This window comes from Morone saxatilis, unplaced genomic scaffold (genome assembly GCF_004916995.1).
Source record: "Morone saxatilis isolate NCDOM2014 unplaced genomic scaffold, NCSU_SB_2.0 Contig22, whole genome shotgun sequence".
Classification (NCBI taxonomy): Eukaryota; Metazoa; Chordata; class Actinopteri; family Moronidae; genus Morone; species Morone saxatilis.
Genome location: NW_023339785.1, coordinates 14781436 through 14789144, shown reverse-complemented (window position 1 = coordinate 14789144; position 7709 = coordinate 14781436).

Genomic DNA, 7709 nt, shown 5'->3' with positions numbered 1-7709 from the left:
ATTATTATTATTATTATTATGGTGTTAATGTAGGTAAAGCTGTTGACATTCACATTCTGTCTGCTCAAACTCTGTGTTCTGTTCAGCACACTCCCACATTCCTTCGTCTTGTTGCAGAGGTGTGCAGCGACATCTCATGGATTTAACCTGCAAGTGCACCTCCGATGAGCCCACTGTGGTCTGCTCTGCATTGACATTGACTGCCTTGTGCCGCATACAGGAGCATTACCACACTGCAGCAGCGCGTGGGACAATATTGAATACATTATGGATAAGAAAACATAACGATCGCACTAACGGCAAATAGGAAACAGGAAAGTGACCTATATAGTAAACGCCCCAAATCCATGCACCCCTCCCACATGCTACGGCTACGTATTGGTTCTTGAATTAGGCCAATACGTGCGCGTGCACAATCGCTGCCGCATTCTGCAACACCTCCACCCATTTCTGCCGTCATCGTTTACCCCGTGCTCCATCAATGCTATCATGTTGTCTGAAAGCACCTCATTTCCATTATGATCAGCCCTCGGTAGTCAGGGGTAATATATATATTTATTTATTTATTTTACAAAAAATGCTCATCTGATGTGTGCAAGCTGCAGATGCTGCACTGTGAATTGAAGTGGGGGCACGTCTGAATATTAAAGTACAGGCAGCTTCAGAGCACACCGCGAGCTCCAGCGAACAGACAGCACGTCGCCATGGCAACGCAGCTCCCGCAGGCAGGTCACTGTCCATGGTGCTGAAAGCAAGCAGAGCCCAGGAAGGAAGGAAGCAGAGGGGGAGGGCTGCAGGAGCTGTGAATGCTGCAGACAAAGAAAGTCAGCTGTATCCACCTGCCCTGATGCTCTTCATTCTTTAAACCATTTAAAATTCATATTCCCCCTCACAGTCATATCCCTCCCTCATGGTTTATTTACAATAAGTATGTTGTAATGCAGATATCAGAGGTATGGCATTTATTTGCAGCCCAGACAATACTTCTTGAAGAAACACATATCAAATATCACCCTTAAAATCAACATTTCTCTCATTATTTAAGAAAATATCCATAGCAAAAGCAGACCCTGGATATATACTAATACATAGGAAACAGTGCAGCTTGATCTATGGTGCACATGTGTTAGCCTACTAGTGCCAGCTGGTGGTTGTTCTAGTGTTTTGTTCCACATTGCTGCATTGTTGTGTCATGTATCAGTGTGCTAGTCTGCCAGTGGACCAGAGCAGCAGACAACAGGCAATGTGAGAGTCTCCTCTCACAGTTAAGAGGTGATGGGAAAGGAAATGTTTCTCATATTATAAATATAAAATATATAAAATTAACAGTAACATTTTAGGGTGTCTGGGATATTAAATGAATGAAAATAAATGTCAAGCTCTTCTCCCTATGATCTCATCTCTCTGGGGAGATGAGGTCATGTGTGTGCATACACAAACGCAGACAGATGCACTCATTATTCCGCCCTCAGTTAAAAAAGAAATTCTGCAAACATGCACTGTCTGCAAAACAGACACCAAGCCTACTGATGATTTTTTGTATTATATTGTAATAAAATATATTTCAGTATTATATAACTACACACTCATTATGCTATTTAAACTTTTCTATTTTGTGACCTTTTCATTAGACGGTATTTAGAGCTTCACTTCAGACATACAGTGGTTGCTCTTTTCCCCTAAATGTTAGTTAGTTAGTTAGTTAGTTGACACTGTGTTTCTTTTCAGGATAAAGATGGTCATGATGTCCTAACACATGGTGGGTGTGGTGACTGTGATCAGTGAAGACAGCCCAGAAGGAGCACATAGCTGGAGCCAGTTTCCACTGACACCATTCATTAGAAAGGTATTGTCATGGAGTTCCTCAAATGCCTGTCTTTGATTGCTCAAAAACTCTATTGACCTAAGCTGGACTACAACCCTTGGCCATTACATAATTAATTGCAATCCTTAGTGATCCTCCGTCTGTCAAAAAGAAATAAGTGATTACTAAAAAAGAAACAGTGAAAAAAATAACTTCAGCTAAAAAGGTTTGACTGGATACACGTTTTCCTCCTCCTAACACTATTTACTTTAGCCATGCTTGGTGTTTAAGTTACACTCTGGTGCACTTAGCACCACACTCAGTAAGTGTAATGTTACTGCAATGCCACAATACCATTCGGGTTGCAGCAGAGTGTGCCGCAGGCTCCACTGACCGTTAGGTGGAAGCAGAAACAGAATTTTCAGCCTATGTGAACATTTGAACTCTTTGATTTTTCAGACTCAAAGAGACCTTTTCAAATAAAGCCAATTGATTATTTTGCTAAAATAAGTATAGAAAGGTAAAGATAATAACAGTCTGACTGCATACAGGCATATATTTTGTATTTATTGCATGAATTAAACATTTTAGGATGCATATGTTAAGTAACACAGCCCAGTTAAGCAGTCAGATAGCACAGACCAGTAAATACAATATGCAAAACTCATTACTACATAATATTTTATACATTTCTATTTGTCTTTATTATTTATGTGTTATAGAACTCAACTATGACAAACTCTGAATCTTTCATTTGAATGAATACTTACATTCCAGTGGTGGAAAAGTCTTGAATTATTACTTGTGCTCTTGAAGCAGTGTGGAAGACATGGTTGACTGACTCAATATCCAACAGCTTGAATGCTACTGTATATCATATTCTCTGATAGGGTACTAACACAAACACTGCCTGCTATACCTTCAAAGTAAGATTTTCTGATCTTAAATAAAAATGTCTGTCTAGTACAGCAAGGAAGCATTTATATATGCATACAACTTGTCCCTCAGTATTGAAAACCAGGATCTTTTGGCATTTTATATTTATGACACCAGCCTACATGTCAGTGTTAGGCCTGGTGTTTACTTAGATTTAGAGAATGAGCCACATTAAAGTAAAAGTTGACTTATGACATTTTAGTCTTCTCCATGAGTTGATAATACAATCTTACATTTACATTTTCACAAACTAACATTCAAGCAGAATACTGTTCCATAAAATGACCCTGACAGGAAAATCACACTGATCATTCGCAATATCTTTTAACCTGGCACATCAAGTGAAGTGAAACTTAAGTAAGTTACTTATCTAGCTGACAAGGGTGGGACGGGCTTTATAATGAAGTACAGTAGGCCTTTAACTTATTAACACTGTCATCACAAATAGATCTCATGACTTTATCCAGGATATCGACACCAATCTTCTTCAGAAGTAGAAGTAATAAAACTCTGTTTATAACAATGCAGCCGTCCCAAAGCTTTTACCCATTACACCTTTTAAAGCAAAAATCAAGAGATTCAGAAGTCCATCATAAAGTTTGTTGTTCTGTTTTCTTTTTGTATTTAATAGATTGTACAGACCAGAATATAGCAGACAGTAAGCTCACATTACACAAGTTACTACATATTGCACCATAAAAGTACCACTGTACAAATGTTCTTACTTATGTTTGCCTGTAAAACATTACAAGTTTATAAGTAATGCAATGTGAGCTGTGCTAAAGAGTTTGACTACTCTACAGCATTATTTTAATGTTTCACATACGAATTGGCTCAAATCTGATGGCACAAGAGTTCCACTGTTTTTGTTCACCTTAAACAGTTCAGTAGATTGGTATATAGATAGGCCAATATAGGCCAAGAAGGCATATAGATACAGACATGTCATATATGTCAGTCATATCTGTATCCGTATTTATGTGTTGCATATTATGCAGATACATAGAGTAGTCAGTAATACACATGAGCACAACTTTCATTGGCTGAAATCAACCACAGTTATGTTGTTTCAGTATTGTAAAGTAAACATTAAGTCTTCATGTTCAGTTCTGAGTTTTCAACTTGTTACACGATCTCATAAGACACTGAAATTAAAGAACATCCAGAGTTTGGCTTTAAAAATCAAAAAGTTAAAATACATGGTCATGTATATTATGTATATACAGTAGTCATAAAGAGATATTATTCAATCCATCCTCCAACACTCAATCTGTTCATTTCTCCAGAAATATCCAACTGAAAATAACATTCAAGCACACTGTACACTTTAAACTGACTAACTTTCTGAATGCACAGAAATGTTCCACTGCTGCCAGCTATTTTCCTCTCACCTAATGAGATTACAGATATGTGAACCCTCTCTGAAAATCTTACATTTTAGGACAAAAGTAGTATGCTTTTGAACTTCTTCATTGTTGTCCCATTAAAATGTAGTCTTCTATCTTGTTTTGAAAGGTACTAAACAGTGAAGCCTAAATGAAAATGGATTGCTAAATATTATAAAATATTTAAAGCTAATAAAGTATTTTGATTGATCCATGCAAAAACAGCTGAAAGGCAGATACGTAATAACTAAAGCTTCACTTTGATCTGTTCGATGTACTGGTTAACTTAATCTCTTAGCACTCTCATTCATACACTTAGGCCTAGCTCACATATAAAGCACAACATCAAGTACAAAACATAAAACTACTAAGAGCTACCACATTTATAAAATACTGATCCCCTTTTGTTTCATACTTTAAAATCACAGGTTGATGCTTTTCTGACATTTACTTAATTGTGCTCTTTCACTTCTTACATAACTTGTATATTATACATCAATGCTGTTATGGAACAAGACAAAACACAGAGGTCAAAAATGTAATATCCAACATATGTTTCATTTTTAGAGAGGGAAAACAGTCTCTTAAAGGCATTTCAACATTCCTGTGTCCACTCTAATAGTCCATGTTGAGGCTTCTTTAAATATCCATAGGTGTAATTTTACGTACAGTCTGCTTCTTTGTGAGTATGTCCTCTTGAAATCTTTTTTTGTTTGAAGGTCTTGGAGTGTGATTGAAGCCATGCAGTCTTATCATGCATATTGAATGGACAAAAAGGCTTTGTTGACTGGTTTTTCGTGTGCTTAAAGAAAGAGAGGGGGAGGGTTGCGTCACTGATTAGCCACCATAGTCCATTTGGTGTCATAGCATGATAACTACACATAGTGAGGACTAAGCATCAGACTGAGCAGGGTGGACATGGGTGGGGGTTTATGGGCAGGGCTTTCTCCTTTCCTCTGTGTTGCTTTTATCGCACCGTCAATCTAGTACACAGCTGAAGATGTGGCCTTATGTGGAACTGCTGCTGCTGGTGGTGGATGCCTGCCAACGAGACAAGATAATTAGACAAATCTGGAAAAGAACCACAGCACTGACTGGCCAAACTGACATATCTCATGCAGCCGTCTGCCACTCAGACAGGGGGCTTCAGGCAGAAGACAGAGTGGGTGAAGGGGATCCTTGAACATGTAGTGGTGAGGTGGGCGGGTCTATCAATGAATACCATGCTCCAAGATTATGTGAAGGAGAGTGGTTGCTAGGTAACTGGGTGACTGGTTTCACTTTCCGTCTCTCCTGCACAAAGAATTAGGTCACATTTCACACTACAGCAGACAGAAAATTCAAAAGTGTTATTCTGTGTCTGTGCGGTGAGGTAGTCAGTAACACTAGAATTACAATTTTAACCAACACAATCATACAGAAACAGCACAGTCCATTCCCACTTATAAACATTCAAAAATAGGATATGCTCCTAATCTATTAGTGATGGGGAATGTACACAAATTAATCATCACATGCACAGTATGCTTTTGAGAACATAGTGATTCAATTAAAGACATATCAATGTTGTCTTGACATCTATTAACAGCAAAAGCCAGGTTGTGAAGAAAGCAAAGCCAGCAACATTGTTAGTTGAAGTAAAGGAGTTTTTAGAACTGTGATCAGTGACCTTCAGGTGGAGCAGCATCTTGATGTGTTAGTTTTGTACTTAAAGGTTAATGCTCTATGAGCCTAGGAGGCAGCTGTGTGGTTCAGTAACTGGATATACTTAAAGCTCACTTTGTTCACTCGTGACTAGGACAGGCTGTTATTAATGTTTTAATATTATTTTATCTTATCTGTAGAACTGACCACAGATAGTCAGACTATCCATGATGATTATTAATGTCTTTGTCCCCTGAAGCCAATCAAAATCTTTAAAGCCATATTAGTATGAGGCCTGTAAATATGTAGAAACAAATTAAGGGAGGGGACATAATCCTGAAATACTGACAAAAGTAGTGGTAATTACTGTGGGAGTTAGATTCTATAGACATGTTTTAGTGGGCTTTAGGGATAAGACTGTAATATGTGTAACAGTAAACTAAATGTAAGCATTAAGAGGTTAACACAGGAGATTTGGCAAACTGCATGTGATGTCAGCTCAGTAACCCTTTGCAATTAAAAAATCTCCTTCTCCAAGAAAAATAAAACAATAATCAAAAAAAAAATCCACTGAGAACAAAACAAACACAAAAATCATCATTCATTAAAAGGGCATCCGGGGCGGGGGAGTGAGACTCCTGCATACCTCCAGCTGCAGAGTGGACTTCCCTCATTTAGGGTACTTTAGAGTGGGGAGAAAAAAAACAAGCAATTCAATGGTCAGGTCATTGCAAGCACAGATATTTGTGTATGTATCCTATGATCACAGAGTTGGTGTGGAGGCACTATGAATGAAAAGTTATCTTTGACAAGTACCACAGATTAAGCATGGTTAGTGTGACCCTTTATAATAGATAATGCAGCTTGTTACAGTCACATTTTTACATTTAGATATATAATTGTTTGTTCTTCCAGCAGCATACTTACCTAGATAGATAGATAGATAGATCAAAATTCATGGTATCAACTTACGCTAAATGATCAAATGACACTGACGCTGGAAAACAGTCAGTGGATTCAGCATTATACATATAGATAAGTACTGTCGTCATGCAGAGCACAGAAAAGTGCTGACATGGTTCCTGACTCTCTCTCCAATGCTGCAGTCTAAGCTCCATCTTTAACTATTCACAGTCCCAGGAGACCTGCACCACACAGGGAGCAGAGCTTATGTGTGCTGAGAAACTGCTGTCAGAACAGAGAAAAACTGTACAATGCATTGCATGCACGTGTGTTTGAAGCAAATAGTGGCCATGAATGACAAGAAGATGATCAGATTATTCATCAATATAATCTTTACTCGCGCAGTTTTCCTTTGAAAAAAGTCTTATATGAGCTTTTTGTGTTTCTGTTTCTGTTCGGCTTTAAACTTGATGGTATTTTCATTTGCGGTGAATACAACAACGAAGACACAACCATCCCATTGATATATCGGCCACAAACCGATGTAGAAATGAAAGAAGAAGCTTTGAAGTTGAAATTGAAATGCCTGTAAAACTAAAGCAAAACTTTAATACAAAAAGCAGCAGGATATTTTATGAAGCAGAGGTGTTATTGTTTCTTCTGGTCGGTTTCTATGAACTGTTATTCCACTGGAGTTAATTTGCTGTTTATTCAAATCATAAATTTCACCATTTTCTGGTGGACTTTTTAACATGGTCAGGAGACATTTTCCACTGGTCGAATGATATGGGTGATATTGGGAGTCAGGCTCTTAATAATATTTTAGGAGATACCTAATAGATAGAAGAGACAGACATTTTAAAGAAATGTTGTACAGTTTGATCGAAGTACGCATGAAAATTGATACCAGCAAGTATACTTAGTGCAAGACACAAACACTGACATCAGAGGTACAGCAAACATTTGTTGTGTGTTATTCAATACTGTGAACAGTACAGTGATAGTTGAAGATCCCCGCTGACAGGAAAGGGGGGGGG